The sequence below is a fragment of the Acipenser ruthenus genome, chromosome 20 (genome assembly GCF_902713425.1).
Source record: "Acipenser ruthenus chromosome 20, fAciRut3.2 maternal haplotype, whole genome shotgun sequence".
NCBI classification, from domain to species: Eukaryota; Metazoa; Chordata; class Actinopteri; order Acipenseriformes; family Acipenseridae; genus Acipenser; species Acipenser ruthenus.
In genome coordinates, this window is record NC_081208.1 from 31,646,734 (window position 1) to 31,666,104 (window position 19,371).

Consider the following 19,371-nt stretch of genomic DNA (forward strand, 5'->3'; position numbering starts at 1 on the left):
AAGAGGTTAATCTGGGACCCTGTTAAAGATGAAACATGATCAGCTCAGAGTTATAATACTGACAGGGGTTAAGCTGAACCCACAGGTGCTATTCATTAGACTTGCCCTACACAAACAAACTGGAGGAAAAAAACAAACCCTTATACTGTATATTATTGAATGTGTGAGCATGGATTTTATGAGGCTAGGAGGCTTGTGTATTGACCTGTGGCTGACATCCACTTTTTAGTTTCATAACATAATCAGCATTTGACACATGATTATAATAACTCAGTTCAATTTAATGTAGTCTCTGCAAACACATTGATTTTACAGGTCCCAGTACCAATTACATAAATATCCATGCATAATTAGTTTACACATTACTAAATTACTGACAGATTAAAAGTGAAATAGTGCAGTTCATACACAGCCACATAACTGCCAGAGAGGAAATTAATATGGATTCAAATGGTCCTCCGAGACCCGGCAGGAATAGTGGGATCTATAAAGCTGGCTCAGAGAATGAACCGCTTAGAACAAGCATCATATTCTAGGCAAATGGGTAATTAATCAAATCTACATATTAATTACACGCATCACGAAGCGGAAATGATTATAGGGAGCAAATCCAGAAATGTTTGTATTTATTTACTGTATATGAGGTCCCTCTAGTGAAATGTTTGAAACGTCCATATCGCTCTGAACATCAGGAGCGTTAGGAAGCGTTGAAGTCAGCAAGGGAATCTGCTAAGCAGCTTGGCTTTACAATTTGAATGGATCTTTAGCTGCTGCCAAAGGGTACAGGGTTAGGGTTGGGGTTGGGGTTGAGCTTGGGGTTGGGGTTAAGGTTTCGGTATAGTTATAATGCTAGTAATAGTGCTTTGAATGTGTTGCTATGGGAAGACTGTTTCTTTGTGTGGATATTTCTGCTTGATGCCTCCTTGCCTTGTCCTTGCTTGAACCCTTTTTAAATCATGCTGAAAACAAGCTGACAGAGACAGGTATCTGGGTTAGGTAGGGGCTTCATAAGGGTGTGAAAACAAGCTGAGAAGCAGGTAGCTGGGTTAGGTAGGGGCTTCATAAGGTTGAGAACAGGGATTGGTCTGTGATTTGGTTTAGTTTATTTTAGTGTTTTAGAAATAAAAATCAATCAATCAATCTTTACTTTATATAGCGCCTTTCATAGTGGACCACCATCACAAAGCGCTTTACAAGATACAGTAAAAAGAAAAAGAGCATGGAAAGCAAAAATGAAAACACCATCCAACACGTGTCTTTCCTTCTGAACATACCTGACAGAGTGACAGAGTAGAGCTCCAAGTTGTTCATTAGTGTATAACAAACTGTCCTTTCAGCTCTGCTAACAGCAGTATAGCACAGATTTTATCGGCTGGGCACCTAAATAGAAACGTATGTATATATATATATATATATATATATATATATATATATATATATATACACACAATTAGGAAACACATTTGCATTACAAAGATATGGCATATGAATCTATTTACTTGGTTAAAAAAATAAACCTAATCTTACACTTATATTGTATGTGAGCTAAGCTTTAGGGCATATTGCAAATAAAAGCCTTCACAGCTTGGAAAGGGATATGAGTGCTGAATGTGTAATGACCCAACAATGACCAGGATGTGTGCAGTGTGCAGTGTATTGGTTCTCCAGAAACGGAAGGGGTGTGCAGATACTTGTCTCCTTCAGTGGCAGTAATTACACGTCATGTGGCAGCTATTACTGCACAGTACTTGTGTGGAAGAGAAAAGGTATTGCATGCAGGGCCCGCGTCACCCCCTCCTGACTGTAAAAATCAGTGGAAAGAATAGAAGGAAGTTTTACCAGTAGAAGTCTGAATTTGTTTCTACTGCACCTCAGACTGCAAAGAAGTTACAGTGTGCAAAATTTCAATAAGCATGTCAGTTACATGTATCCCTTTGCAAGTTTCATCCCAAATGGACAAGCCGGGCTATATTTTCAAAACTATTTACTTAAAATCAGCATTAGTGCTATATAACAAGTGTAGCTGAATGAGAACCCATTTAAGATCACTATCAAGCCCATAAAAGTTGTTTATATGGTAATTGTACTGGGTGGGTTTCTCCTTTCTGAAAAAAAAAAACATTCTAATGATAAATAGAAGAAATAGCTTTGAGAATTTAGTGGCACGTGGAAAATCCAGAGACGAGAGGGTTACAATCTACAAGTCACAGCAGCTGCAGCTCTCTGTTATAGACTCCATCATGAGGAAAGTGTCCTGCAGTCCTGCACTGTGCTGGCGAATGGGCTATTCTGAGCATGCACTGCAGTCCCTGAGCAGTGTTTCAGTATAACTGGTTGTGGATGCACCCAGGGCATATGGTGCATTTTATTTCTTCAATGCATTTAGACCTTGAACCACATGTATTACATGCTGATAACTAGATTAGGGATTATGAGGCTGGCACAGGGGTGCGACACACTGAAGAGCTCAGGCTCAGCACACTGATACTCTGTGTTATATTGCTGTGCACTCTCACACTCCTGTCTCTCAGGGAGAGAGGGGAGCTGGTGAAAAGCACTGGTGTTTGGATTGTCTCACTAAGGGATGTAGAGAATCACTTGAAACCTTTTTAGGGTGTTGGGGTATAGTTTGCATACCCCACAAAATCCATAAAATAATAATAATAATAATAATAATAATAATAATAATAATAATAATAATAATAATAATAATAATTAAAAAAAAAAAAAATCAGTTCCCAGAAATATTTTCTGCATGGAATTTTATGACTTACCATTTTATGATTTTATTTTTTGCTGAACATAAAAAGTGGCACCATATTTTGACAGAAATATTAATTACACATCTTCAGACTGGAGATTTGAGTTGCTGAATACAGGGTCTTGTATCCTCCAAAGAGGTAGCCTTCACTAGAGAGCTATGATTCTTTTTCAGAGAGATGTTCAAGGGCTTACAATACATGTCAGGCAAAAGTAGGGGAACTTGGCTGATCGTATTTCCCTCAAACACAAGCTGCCGATTCTGAAAGGAGTCAGTGTGCTAACTCACATTGTATCCTTTACCCAGCAGTGATAGCGGGGTTGTTTCATAAACAGCCTATGATTTTCAAATCTGGAATCTGGTATTAACTCCAGATGACTCTCTCAAGAGGAGTCTTTGGTTGAACCGGCTTCTGCCAAGAATGTGACAGTTAATCAGTTAAGTATTTTATGATATGATTATAATTCTGAGAGAAATGTTTTTATTCCATATTTATAGTAATTACATCAGATTTGATGAATACAGTACATGTAGCATATCCCACGTATGTTTTATATTTGATGTCTTGGTAATGTTGCTTGAATAAGAACATTGTTTACTGTAAGTGGGGTTTTCTGGGAGAAGCACTTATAAGTAAGAAAAATAAATCCAGCATGAAAAAAACAGTGCAAAACTGTCACCTGACCTTAAAAGCTCCTTTCAGAGTTTAAAGAAATAATGATATTCCATTCCCTGAAGCGTGGTCTGCAACTGCAATTCTGAATGCTGCACGTTTAATCTCGTTTTCTCACTTCACATTCCCTGGTATGGTGAGCAGACTTCCAGAGTGAAAAACCAGGACATTATAAGATCAGCCAGCGTGTGAATACTGGTAATGTGACACACTGATTGGTTCATTACCGTTTAAACAAGGAGCTACTCTGCCTAAAATAGAATTGTTCACATAAACATTGACCTTGTTAGGCAACAGTTTAAATGTAAATCTCATCCTTGCATGCATGCATACATACATAAGACTATTTATTATTACATACTGCACAAGTATTGAATACACACCTACTCAGATATAGACAGGCTTGCTGTACAGTATATACAGTATGACAAGGAGCCTGCGCAGCACTGGACAGCACAGTGCTCATCTGCTGGCTGTGTACAGTAGCAGTCTGTGTAAAAGCAGGCTCTACATTCGGCACTCTGTACAGTGCTCCTGCACCCCCACCTGTTTATTCAGGTGTGCTGGGGCCCCTGGGTCCTTTAATCGGGTCCTGTTCTCCACATTCAACCCAGCACTGAGCCAGCCCTCGCCTGGTAAATTATATGGTTTGGTCTGTTTTTATTTATTCAGCTCTGGGTACATGGCCACTTAAAGGTGCAGTGCACCACATTTGTTCTTCATGTAATGTGTGTTATTCCCTGAGCTGCTGTACAACTGACCGTAAAATGAAACACGGACATGTGCAGTTTGTATGAGTTGAAGTGGAATTTCTAATATAGCTTAATTAAAACTCTGTTTACGAGAGAGAGAGAGAGAGAGAGAGAGAGAGAGAGAGAGAGAGAGAGAGAGAGAGAGAGAGAGAGAGAACCTTTCTGGTTGACCGAGACGTATGTTATATAGTGGTAAACAGGTTTCTGTGTCTTAACAGCTAAAACTACCCGTGGGGAATGTAAACAAACCGGACAGTCAACCGCTGCAATAATAAAGTCTACTCATATCAAACTAATAGCACACTTGAGCAAGAATCTGAGCGGAACTGCTTTAAAACATGCAGCTTGGATTTCCCCAGCTCCTTGCTGTCAGAGAGGAAACAGGCACAGCTTCTGAAAGCTGTAGTGCCCACAGACAGGAGCTGCAGCCCAGTAGATGGTGCTACAGCATCTTACCAACTCTCTTTCCCTCTCAAGGAACCAGTCGACGAGGTTGAAAAACAAGAAGAAAAAACTGTTAAAAGTTTGGCTTATAGTTCCTGAGTTGAAACAAATGTTTGTTGAATTAAGTGGTGATTTCCTGCTTGTCTAAAAAAAAAAAAAAAAAGTGAAAGAAAAAAAAAAAGCTTTTTATTGGTTGAGTTCTGGTCTTGTGTGATTATTCTGTACCACACATGGTTTTTGTATGGAATTCTGTTTGAATGTTGCAGTACCTGGGGTACTTCGAGGTACAGTAATGACGTTCAGTGTTAAAACGCACTCAACTGGAACAGCTAGCTGTTTGCTTCAATAGGCAAAGAACAAAGTGCTTTACAAGGCTGAAGAACCTTATGAATGGATGTAAGTAAGAACAGCACTGAACATTTTACTAATTAACTAAACAATTAATTAAACAGCTTTATCATTTGAATTGGGAAATATAATATTGCATATTGGTTAGAATCACAGGCCATGGATCTAGATAGAGATCTGTTATTTAAAAAAAAAAACAGTTTATGAACAGTGTTTACTATTACAGAGGACAAAAAGCATGACCAAATGTGTTGCAGTTCACAATTAAATCCCATTGGGAAAGTAAGACATCAGAATTATTGTGTAATTAAGTGCAAATAAATGCTAGTTATTCTTTATCATTTTACTGTATTCAACGGTATGTTTGCAATCAGAAAATATCAATAAACAAGGACTTAATGCCTTCAGGAAATGTGTAACTGTTTATTATGTGTTTGCGTTTAACAAAATATAGCTGAAGCAAAACAATGCTGTACTAGACTTCGGTGGCTGTCTCTCTCAGCTAACTGTAACATGGAAGGAGGATGAATTATCATTCAGTACGTAGGTCTCTTTTTCTCCGAGCAGCTATCCTGCTGGAGTCTTCCATGCATACATGTTTTAACTTGTGTCTGCTCCTCGTTTACATGTGGATTTCATGTACAGTAATCAGATGTATTTGCTTTGTAAGTTCGAACAAGAATATATTAGCATTGTAATTCTTCCTGTCCGTTATTTGCTCTGCTTTTCTTTCTTTCTTTCTTTCTTTCTTTCTTTCTTTTTCCATCACTGTTCTGTTTTCCTTTTTCTGTTAATGTTCATTTCTTTCAATGCACTTCTTACTTCAGACCTCACACTGTTACATTTATTTTTCCTGTTTTAAAAGAAAAAAAAACAAACTCACAGATTGAACATTCATAAATGTAATATTTTTTTTTGGTCAAGGATTTATTCAAGAACAGTTAAAAACTCATATCCTTTAATATGTTCAATTCAAAATGCATTTCATGTATTTTTTTTTACTTTATTTTACGGTGTAATAGCAACATTATAGGCGTGTTTAATAATGATTAAATCTCATTATTATGTTTAAAAGTGTTTTAAAAGGCTAACGGCTTCCCTACTTCAGAAGCATGTATAGTACTGTTATGTTTGCATAAACTTGTTCAGTTTAATGAAATTAAAGCAAAAAAAACCAGATACATTAAAACTGGCCTATCAATAATAGATTTTTCTTTTTCAAATATAATATAATTTAAATATAATTTAAATACTATACTAGGTATTTCCTTGTTATTTCACCTCAAAATAATTATTTTCTGAGTGCAGTTATTTTAGGTTTAAAACAACGACTAAAAAAACATAACCCTTTATTTATTGTTGTTTTTGCAATTAAATAATATGCATCAACCACTTATTTATTCTGATATATTCTTTACTAAATATAGGTTTAAAATAAATATATAGTAAAATAATAGACCAGCAAACATCAATGAGCGTTTAGAATAATATTTATGTAAACAGACTCTGTGTTATTTACTGTGTGTGTTTCCTTTTTTGCATTAATCTTTTTGAAATCTCAGTGAGTAAAGCTAAATGCCATCTGAGTTACTGTAAGAGCATTATGTTAATTCATGTGGACAAATCATAACTGGAAAAGAGGATAATGTTTATTTGTGTACAAACCATCCTGAGGAAGCCTCGTGACGAGAGCCGTGCCTTGCGTTTAAATGCAACAGCTTCAACTGTATTAATAAGGAAAAACAAGGATTGAGCTGCATGTAACGGTGCTGTGTGATTTTAACACATGTGATCTTACCAATGTTTCAGATTCGCTTTTTATAAAAGTATAGATATTTGATTCAATAGTCTGGACTGTATGCAGCTTGTTTGGTCCTGTGTGCTTGGGATCTCTTCCCCTCAGTAAGATGTACACATGCAGAATCAGTTTTTAAAGGGTTTCATAAGGCTAAGGTTTAGGACTAAGTCTGACAACAGGATCATCCTAAATTATCAAGCAGATTAAGCTTGCATGATTTAGCAGTGTATATAACAGGAGCTTGCCTGAAAATACATTAAAAGGCCGATCTAATTTTGTAGTTTAGAGCACATGCCACCAATCTGTACATGTGCTGATCTATAGGAGTACGCACTGCAAATCTTATTATAGAGTTGTTTTGTTTCTCCAAAGGGGGAATTTGGATTTAAACAAAGCTTGCCAAATCTGAGTGTGTGTGTGTGTGTTTGTGTGTGAGTGTGTGTGTGTGAGTGTGTTTGTGTGCGTGTGTGCATGTGTGTGTGTGTGTGTGCGTGTGTGCATGCGTGTGTGTGTGTGCGTGTGTGTGTGTAGAGAGAGAGAGAGAGAGAGAGAGAGAGGTCTATCTCATCGTTTTTATTCAACATTTTGTTAATCACATTTTTTTTTCTAATATGAACACTATATCTGCGGAGAGCTGATGAATTTGTTTCACCAGTTGCGTGTCATGGGGTTTTAATCTGAATTAGCTCCTGTATCAGATTCAACATATTAAATGTGATGAGTTGTCAGAGGGAAAAGGGAATAACTGGTGAAGTGAGAGCTCACGTTAAAGGACTGCATTCCCTTTTTATCCCGGCATGGGGGTGGCGATCAAGCGCAAATCTTATTAAAGTTATAAAGACAAAGTTATTGTAATTACAGAGACATATCAGGCAGTATCCATCAAAGCAGAACAACTGTATGAAAAGCAGTACATTCATCCCTAATATGAGGCACCGTTAGTTGCACTAAAAAGAGATTTAGTAGTAGACAAATGTTTCATTGAGGTCCCATTGGCAAAGACTACTCGTTGAAAAGTTTGTCTAAATGTCCCTTTTTTATCTTTTTGTAATGGTGTTATTAACCTTTTACAATTTGAAAATGAGCTTTTTTTATTTTGGTTTTGTTTTGTTTTGTTTTTCAATTTAGTAACAATTTTAGCTTCCTTTTAAAAATGTTCTGAATATAATCTAGTGTAGATTGCACTGGCTTGCCCTTGAATATAGTGCATTAGTTAGCCATCATTTAATTTGTAAGGTTTCCAAAACATGGTGATTATCATCTATTAGCACTCCTGGGCAGTATTCTAGCAGAGTTAATAAAGCAGAAACAGGCCTGATTACTGTATTGGATAAGCCCGGTTGGCGAGAATTACCTTTCCTGACTGAGTGTGGCTATCTGCAGTACTCCAGTAATAGTACCGCAATTGATGGGTATTTCTATTTTGACAGCCGACTCCAAGTAAATGTGAGTATTATAACTGTTAAAAGGAACTCAGATTGAAATAAAGTGCAAACAGTCTAAAAAATAAATTTGCTAAAATAACAAAGTGCTGTAGGAAACTTTTAAACCACTGATTCATTTTTGGAGACACAAACTGTGTTTTGCTCAATAAAACTAACGTGTTTTCAGAGAGTAGCTTGTTACTGTGTTCATGTTTTCTCATTTGTTTTCAAAGACTTTGCTGGAAGGTGTAATGCAGTTTGTGATGTAAATGTGGTGGTGGATCCCTCAAGTTTTATGCAAGGCCCACACAGAATAGAAATGGCAAAACAGCAGTGACAAGGCAAACTACAGAACTACAAAATATTTCAATAAGAATAAAAAGGTACATATAAAAATAATCCTTTCTAAGGGAGTTTTACTGCGCTGTGTGTAATAGCCATTGAAAGCCATTAAGGCATTGCATTACATGTTTTATGGTTATGGTTCTGTAGTTATCTTATTATCTTTGTCATTTACTGTATATATTTCATGTTGAGTAAAGTGCATGCAAAGCACTGAAACGCTGTTTTCTTTTTTTTTCTACTCGAAACCAAGATGGTGGTTTGGGTATATCTGCTTTCTTTTCAGTTTGCTTTTCCGCTAAAATGGCGGCTGAAGAGGCCATTCTGGGAATAAAATACAGCCCTGAAATATGGATCAGAGATATTCGCGATGGTTAAACCAAACATCATTTCAAAGTAAAAAGAAATATAATATATGTTAACAGAATAAATACACTACAAAGCCCAGAACATAACATACACATTTATTTTTATAGTTTATATACAGTATGAACCTCTACACTAAAATCAAAGAAACAACAACAATATTTTATTTTCTAGGATGGTATTCATTTTATTTTCTAAGATGGTATTCATGTTATTTCTAATATGGTATTCACGTTATTTTCTAAGATTGTATTCATGTTATTTTATAAGATGGTATTCATGTTATTTTATAAGATGGTATTCATGTTATTTTATAAGATGGTATTCATGTTATTTTCTAAGATTGTATTCACATTATTTTCTAAGATGGTATTCATGTTATTTTCTAAGATGGTATTCATGTTATTTTCTAAGATGGTATTCATGTTGTTTTCTAAGATGGTATTCATGTTGTTTTCTAAGATGGTATTCATGTTATTTTCTAAGATTGTATTCACATTATTTTCTAAGATTGTATTCATGTTATTTTATAAGATGGTATTCATGTTATTTTCTAAGATGGTATTCATGTTATTTTCTAATATGGTATTCATGTTATTTTCTAAGATTGTATTCACATTATTTTCTAAGATTGTATTCATGTTATTTTATAAGATGGTATTCATGTTATTTTCTAAGATGATATTCATGTTATTTTCTAAGATTGTATTCACATTATTTTCTAAGATTGTATTCATGTTATTTCTAATATAGTATTCATGTTATTTTCTAAGATGGTATTCATGTTGTTTTCTAAGATAGTATTCATGTTGTTTTCTAAGATGGTATTCACATTATTTTCTAAGATGGTATTCATGTTATTTTTTAAGATGGTATTCATGTTATTTTCTAATATGGTATTCACGTTATTTTCTAAGATTGTATTCATGTTATTTTATAAGATGGTATTCATGTTATTTTATAAGATGGTATTCACGTTATTTTATAAGATGGTATTCATGTTATTTTATAAGATGGTATTCATGTTATTTTCTAAGATGATATTCATGTTATTTTCTAAGATTGTATTCACATTATTTTCTAAGATTGTATTCATGTTATTTCTAATATAGTATTCATGTTATTTTCTAAGATGGTATTCATGTTGTTTTCTAAGATAGTATTCATGTTATTTTCTAAGATGGTATTCATGTTGTTTTCTAAGATAGTATTCATGTTGTTTTCTAAGATGGTATTCACATTATTTTCTAAGATGGTATTCACGTTATTTTCTAAGATGGTATTCATGTTGTTTTCTAATATGGTATTCACGTTATTTTCTAAGATTGTATTCATGTTATTTTCTAAGATGGTATTCATGTTATTTTCTATTGTATTCATTTTTCTGCTGCAGGTAGGACCTTGGACGTTGTTTCGCATGTGATTCTAATAATTGTTTTTTGTTTGTTTGTTTGTTTTTTTAATTAACATACAGCTCTGCATCAGATTGGTGGTTCTTTTATAACTTGGTAAGAACGGCAACAGCCTTGAAGCCCCTTTTGGATTGTAGAAACATAAAGGGTCATTGTCTGTAATACGTTTTATTTGAAATAGCCTTTATTAAATATGGTTAAATGAAAGGTATTGCAACAGATACATGGCCCTTTGTGCCTCTATAAGTGACCATACAAGCAGCCTTTCCAATGAACTGCTGATGTGCACTTTGCCATACAGAACACAATGCCACTCTGCTTCGCTTGCTGGACTGTTCGCTGTTGTAACGGTTTACATGCATTCTTTTGTTTTTGTATTATTATTTGTTCATGTTTGGCAGCCAGGTTTCTCCTCTGTATTAACTGGGTGCTTTATTTCAAAACGCAAGCTGCAATTTAGGTTAATCTCTTATTAGTCAGGATCATACTTTTAAATGTAAGCATCTCAGACGTCATTTCTAATAAATAGCACAACACAATGGCAATGCAGAGATATTTCTCTTAAACAATAAGTTAGATGCATTGAATCATGTTTACTAAGCTTTTGTTCCAGTGCAAAGTTTGCCTCAATGCCCCAATCTTATAGGACAAATACTACTACTACTACAACTACTACTACTAATAATAATAATAATAATAATAGGTATTGTTTTATTATTTAAAATTACTCTGGATGTTAATCCCAGCATGAAAGGGACCCAATTTGTTTCTTGCGAATCTGTATCATTAATAAATAATATTTTACAATTTAAAAAAAAAGAATCTAAATTTCCACTGGACTAAACTGTGCTTTCCATTTGTTAAAATCAAGAAATACATAAAACACAACACACAAGTATAATTTTATTTAATCTATGAAAGAAGCATATGTTGTTGCAGTGAATCACCATAATAAAATCAATGCGCAACATTAAAAAGTGAGTTTTAAATGCAAAGTAAAACTTTGATGAAGGCGCAAGCCGAAACATGTGTCTAATTGACATACTTTCTTATGATGTTTACTTTATATTTTGATTGAGCGCTTTGAAGTTCTAAAAGCATTTTGAAAGGGGGGAGATGGGGGAGTTCCCGTTGACTTGGACATGTATATTATCCATTCCAAGACTTTGGTCTTATTTATTTCTAATTCCCATACAGATGCAGGCAAACACAATTAATGAAAAAACAAATCACAGCACTTCCACAGTTAACGTATTCCTCTGTTATGTTTGGCTGTATCTGGGATGTGGAACAGATCACAGCAACTGGAAGAATTACTTTACAGGGGTTGAGATGTAAACAAAACAGCTGCAGTCATCAGTGATTGCATGTGCTTTCATCCCAGAGTGAGGGCCCGCACACACACGCATAGGAACCCAGCCTGCACCACTGCCTTGCAAGCACAATACTGCACCTACCTAAACTTCATGATTCCCATAGGATGTTATTTATATCTTACTGTTTGTGCAGGTCTATGTGTTTGTCTGGGTTAGTTTTCCCATATCAATATAATCTATTTTCACAGGTCTCGATACTAGAGTGACCTTTCTCCAGGTATGGCACCCTATACAGAGCTGGATCGGAAACATTCAGATATACTGAACCCTGAACAGTCCTGTGCATCCCCAGAGATTTCTGAGCCCTCTCCCAGTCTCCCTGTCCCTAGTATCTCGTCAGAAAATGAATGGGAAAATAATTAAAGTTTATGTGCTCCAGTTTAACGTTTCACCACCGGTAATTCTGGATTTATATACACAGTTATTCAAATTGAAAATGTCTGTCACTTGCTTTGAGCTTGGAAAGAGCATTGCAGTTACCTGTATTGTAAATAAAATGATTCTGATTTCAATTAATTCTACATCTGATTTTATATGAACAAATGTTTAGTGTAAGAATCTGCTGAATACAATAAAGTGTCATTCAATATACAGTAGAATCTTAAACGTGAGCTGTAGCCAAAACTTTAGTTCTTGTTTAAAATACATCCATCCGTAATGTAAAACACTTAACAGTTTCTTTTAGTATTTACAGTACAGACATACATTAGGCAGTAAATTATACACAGTACTGTAAGACACTGCTTCAGACTGTACGATCCCAGGAAGCTAATTCATTATTATTTAGTTCTATTTGTATTCTGTATTGGGTGTAAGTGGATTACATTCTTGGACGGTCTCTTTACTCTATTGACTTGGATGTCCAATATTATTAGGCACTATGAGTTCAGCCCCACACAAATCTGTTAATACTTAAGAGCATAAGAAGCCTCTTGTGTTCAAAGCAGGTTAGGGTGAAGACATCAGATTAATATTTGATCATGCAGAAGGGTCCCTAATCAGATTGAGTGTTTCAGCAATTATCATAATTGTTGTGCTAAATATGTTTGTCTTTATATCTGGTAAGCTTACCTCTCGAAGGCGCTTTTGGGGTGGGGGTGAAGCTCGGATTCCTGCACAAAACCCAATTAGCGTGAAGCTGGAGTTCCCAGATGAATTCCTGAGGCTGTGGCAGCTGAGCGCTCTCGCTGTGTCTCTCTTGAGGGGAGTCTGCTTGAATGATCGAGAGCATCTGAAGGAGACACACACAATTCAATAATCCCTTTCTCAGGGAAGCCAAGAGCCCTGCGAGATAACAGTGAAATCAAAGCCACACATCACAAGGAAAATGACTATTAGAGACTAATGGTGGCTCTATTAAAATGCACAGCTTATAGATTTGTTTTTTTGCGTGCTGCCAGGGAACATGTTTTCTTACTGCACTGTATTATCATTTCAACTGGAGCCCACCTCACTCTGCACAACACCCTTTGGAGAATTCAGTTTAAATAATGGCATGACTATCATTACGACTAGCAGCAACTAAGATTTGTCTTTAGTTGAGGGAACCAACTATCAATATGTTATTAAACATTCTGCTGCTTTTTAACAGGGAATAACAGTTACAATTATATTCTAAAGGCGCAGTACTAGTGTAAAGCTTAATTTCATGTTACAAAAGTAATTTAGCCTGCCTATAACATTGTATTGCTATAGCTTATTATTATTATTATTATTTTATAATTATTTCTTAGCAGACGCCCTTATCCCCTTATCCAGGGCGACTTACAATTGTTACAAGATATCACATTATTTTTTACATACAATTACCCATTTATACAGTTGGGTTTTTACTGGAGCAATCCAGGTAAAGTACCTTGCTCAAGGGTACAACAGCAGGGATTGAACCCACAATCCTCCGGTCAAGAGTCCAGAGCCCTAACCACTACTCCACACTGCTGCCCATTATTATTATTATAACACCCTTTTTAACTTGTGCACAGACAGCTCTTTAAGCTAGTATGCTAAAACTCAAAGAGAACCCTGAAGACTTGAGTGCTTCCATTTAGACAGTGGGGAGAGTGGGGAGACTGGGAGTTTTAAAAGGATGCTTAACTGGCATGTATGTATTTCTACTAGAGTAAAACTTTGTGGTTTAGTTCAGATTTGTATGTCACCTTAAATCCAATCAAGGGAAAAAATAAGTAGTACCCTAAAATAAAAATAAAAATACACATATACTTTATAGGAGGGAAAGAAAAGCATTGGTTAGCCCCAATGTAATGTTATTCAGCTACCAGCTACCATTGTAATCTGCCTGAGCACTTTACCAGCAGGAGGAATGGAACCCCCCACCCTCTCCTTACACTGTGACATGTCACTGAATTGCCACTCCAAATAGAGTGTAAAACACTTCCCTAAACTTCTGTCATATACCTTTCAAAGTGAGCTTTCTACAGCTCACTTTCTGTGGAGCTGCTACACATTATCTTCCATGGCTTTATTTGTGCCTAGATAAAAACGCCCTCTTCAAATGTATGGAAGCAATGCACAGGTGGGATCTCTGTCTGTCAGCTTGCCATGCTTCCATGTGCTTCTCTTTGTTTCTGATACATCTAACAGCTTCTTCTGACAACAGTGCTCGCCAGCAGATTCTGTTTTCTGTGCCGCTATCCAGAGAGCATCGTCAGACATGGACGGCAGTAATTTGTGCATTTTTGCAGAAGCACCTGTCCTGTTACTCTCAGTCTCCTATCAAGTCTCCAATACATAAAATACACAACATTGTACACATAAGCTGTAATTCCATCTCTGGTTTCTGGTGAACCATGAGAACAAAGGGTCTACTGTTCTGTTGCTGTTATAAGTTGTATTAGTAGTAGTAGTATTTTAGCACTGGCTTACCAACATTTTGGAATGATTATTATTAGTCTTCTAATGTATGTTATAATTCTTGTTGTTATCCTGTTAGTTACCCATAGTGCCCTGTATTATATAACCAAGGTTAATTCAACTCAACCAGGCACACGAGATTCATTTATATTTAATACACACACACACACAGAAAAAAAAACTGTAACCAAACCAGGCTAGTAATATATTAGTTTTGCAAAGCCCATAGGATATGAAAGGGCTTGTTAATGCTTAAATTCATTTACCGACTGCATGTGAAACAGAAGGAAACTGATGAACAGTTGATTACTCAACTGATACATGATTTCATACGATTGCCATGCAAATCTCATTATGCACGGCAGTCAGCTTTAATCATCGAGGACTGCTTCCCATCTACCTACTGTAGCTACAGGGCCCTGAGTTTAAACATTAGCATGTGCATTAGCAGGCTGAGCTGCTGTACCGCAGTACCTGCGTATAACTGGAATGTTATCACCCGGACATCCCCCCCCCCCCGGGAAGATAATTACTGAGTAGTTATTGAAGGGTGCGTGGGACACCTTCCGAAGAAAGTTCAAAATCACAGAGCGGCATAATCAAGACAGGGGGCGGTAACTGGCCTGCCTTGATGAAGAGGTTTTTTCCACCTCAAGAGTGTGCTAGAAGAGTGCCGTTTTGCGTGCATTCTATCAGTTCATTTTTTACCTGAACCCTTGTAGAGGTTTGCAGTTGAAAGAGCTCAATGGAATTTCAATGTAAAAACAGGCATGCACAGAGGTTAAAGACAGTGCCTCTGATCATTGAAATACAATACTCTTATTTTATTAGGGTTACAAAACAAATAAAGGAACATATTTTTAAAGTAATTGATGATGATGATGATGATGATGATGATGATGATGATGATGATGATGATGAGGATACTAAGAATACGAATATAAATAATAAGTTCTAGCAGCACAGCGTTTGGAGCTCATCCAGAGTTATTTATAACCTTACAATTACTTCACAACATAAAATTAGACTAGGCTAGACTTTCTGTGTCATTAAAAAAAGTCATTGTATTAAAGTATTATTCTTTGTTAATAATCAGCAATATCTTTAATGGAATATAATCTTTGATACATAAAGGAAACATGTCATATATATATATATATATATATATATATATATATATATATATATATATATATATATATAATGCAATTCTAGATAAATATAATTTAAATATATTGCAATAATATTAATGCAATATAGGGGGAATATATTTCTTTTAGAGGAAGGGGGGACTTACAATTATAAAATAAAAGATTCAACTACCTTGACGGAAAATGTAGCATCCTGACTGGCTATCTAATTGGGTATATTAAAAACATTAAATGATTACTTACCATCAATGCAGAATCATAATTAGGGTGACTGGGCTGGAGTGACTTTTGTGTAATGGGAATTAGGTGTGCATCAGCACAAATTAAAGTCAAACAGACATTTGATAGATTGCCTTGCCTCTCTCTCTAATGATTTTCCTACATGAATTATTGTTGTTTTGCAGCTACCGTGTCATTTTGGTGGATTCTAAGCGTTTATAAAAGATACAAGCTTCTCTGTATCTTGTGAATCATGCAAGTGCATGTATGGGAGTGTGTGCGTGTGCGTGTGCGTGTGTGTGATGAATACAGTGTTTTAATGTAATATACTGTAGTAAAAACAACATAAAATGTGCCTGACTTTGAGGTGAAATACTGATGCCATGTGAACGCCTTGTTGCCTTACTGTAATTAAATTTATAATGACACTAGAGCAACCATGTGTATTAAGTTATACTAACATATATATATATATATATATACACCCACAATTTATTAGATTTTTAAAAAGAATGCAAAATGATGTTTCTTTTCTTTCTTTTTTTCTAGTCACATAACAGATTAAGTAAATCATTTGTAAAGTCATTTTAAAGTATCAGTTACATTAATGGATGTTTTTCTCCTTTTATAAAAAAATAAAAAATAAAAAACATGCAGATTAAACACTGCAGTAAAAGAAAGACAAACTTAAACTCAGTTGTCTGAAATAGATACATAGAGATATGCAGTGTTAGTGTAGCTTCCTTGCATGTAACCTATCTCTGTTACTGTTGATTTTATCAATGATACAAATTAAATAAAAAAAACACATAAGAAATGTTTAAAATGAGTCTGATCTGTTAGCTCCATCAAGGCTTGCTCCATTACTAAATTAAACACTTTTTTTATATTTATCCGCTGCATTTATACGAAAAAACAAACTGTAATTCTCAATATGGTACCTCTACCCTTATTGCATCATTTAAAACATACCAAAACCATCAGTTATCCTTATTACAGCTGCTGTTTGTCTGGATAGTTGGTACTTTTAAAAGAAAATAGGCTTTAAGGATAGCAGTGTCATAATTAAATGGTATCCTCGGTTAATTGTTATAAATACTCCTCCAACCAGTGTTGTTCTTTTCCCAACTGCTTCCTGACTAATTCTCTTGCTATGCTTTCCCAGATGTCTCGTCTTCTACCAGTGTCTCTTGTATTACCACTTTGTGATTAATCCATTTCATTTCCTTCTGTTATAATCTGTTTCTCTTCAGTCTTAACAAAATAAGGGTCTTCCGGGCTTGTACCGTTGAGGCTTGGGGGGACCAGGCAGTGAAATGTCAGGGGGAATGTCTGGAGGTTTTACCCTAGAAAAATGCTCTTGCTACGTTTGTTTGGATGAATGTTGGGTGATGCATATATATATATATATATATATATATATATATATATATATATATATATATATATATATATATATATATATATATATATATATATATAGTATGATAAATATGGCAATTGAAATGGATAACCTGATACAGCCAGTGTGGGTGTGCACAAACCTGGAACCATGGGTACATTTTTTTGGGCAGATAAGTGTCAGGCAGCTTCAATACAATTCAATACTATTGAATAGCACCTTTCTTGTAATATGCTACTAATAAAGTGTTATCATTACAAGCACATGATCAATAAATGTAATCATTTAAACAATAATAATACCGTTGTACAAATAGTTTAATCAACCAGCGAAACTATGCTAACTTTAGAAGTGTCAAAACTAGTCTCCATAAATTCCCTTGGCATGGAGTTCCATAGTTAAGGGGGTGAAATAGCTGAATAAAACCTGATAGTTAGTGGCAGAGGAGGGAGGAAGGGCTAGAAATATGCAAGAATCTTATTTCTTTACTTGTTAATGTAGCCCAGTCTGAACCGACTCCCGCCCTCCCTCTCTGGGGCCTCAATCCTGATCTCCTGCGATACACAGCAAAACATTCAAAGGGGGGCAACTCCAACAACTCGACTACAGGAACCCCACATACAGTTATTGACAGCTTTGCTCCTCTCATAGTTCGTGTGGGCAGGCAGTGACTTGTTAAGCAAAGCTTCGGGAACAAGGAAGCAGACACTGTACCGTGCCTAATTCATTTACTGACGAAAGAAAACATTTTATAAATTCACTTCATGAAAAAGTATCGTGTGACCTCTGGGACCTCGTTATTGACCAATGTATTGTCCCAGAGAAGCTTATTATTATTAACAAAGGACAGAAAAAAGTGATACATTATTTAGATGTCCTTCTTTAATGGGTATTTCGGGTAACTGCTTAATTTTGAAAATGTAATTAGATAGAACACCTTTTTAAAAACACTGGTAACAAAAAAATCAAATGCACTTGTCAAGTGTCCACTCAAAGATTATTCTACACTCCCTTTCTGATTATATAACTACTCTATAATTAATACATGTTGATAGTCAGTTTAATCAGCAATCTGGTTAATTGTAAAAAGATCAAACTCCTTACTGTAATTTTATGAGCTGGAAAAAAAGCACCTTGCATCCTTTATTTAGTACAAATCTAAATCAGAAATCTGTGTGTAATGATGACTAGACTTTGTTGCTAGACATATTTGCAGCACGTGGACATATTAATGTTCTTCTCTAATCTCTGCACAGTAATTATTCTGTCAACCCCCTGTTGGCATAATTATACTAAAACCCTAATTAGCAGCGTCAAGATTCGAATGCCTGACTGCCAGAACTGCACAAGCGTTACAGTCACAAGAATCTCCAGCAGTTTATGAAGATTTTAACAATTTTTTTCTTCCATGCACAAATATAACAATTATTGTCTTTCTCATAGACGGAGTCCAATTATTTGCGCATGTGTTATCATTGTGCTATCAGTAATCATGTGTGTTATCATTGTGCTATCAGTAATCATGTGATATCATTGTGCTATCAGTAATCATGTGATATCATTGTGCTATCAGTAATCATGTGTGTTATCATTGTGCTATCAGTAATCATGTGATATCATTGTGCTATCAGTAATCATGTGTTATCATTGTGCTATCAGTAATCATGTGATATCATTGTGCTATCAGTAATCATGTGTTATCATTGTGCTATCAGTAATCATGTGTTATCATTGTGCTATCAGTGATCATGTGTGTTATCATTGTGCTATCAGTAATCATGTGATATCATTGTGCTATCAGTAATCATGTGTTATCATTGTGCTATCAGTAATCATGTGTTATCATTGTGCTATCAGTAATCATGTGATATCATTGTGCTATCAGTAATCATGTGTTATCATTGTGCTATCAGTAATCATGTGTTATCATTGTGCTATCAGTGATCATGTGTGTTATCATTGTGCTATCAGTAATCAATTGTGTTATCATTGTGCTATCAGTAATCATGTGATATCATTGTGCTATCAGTAA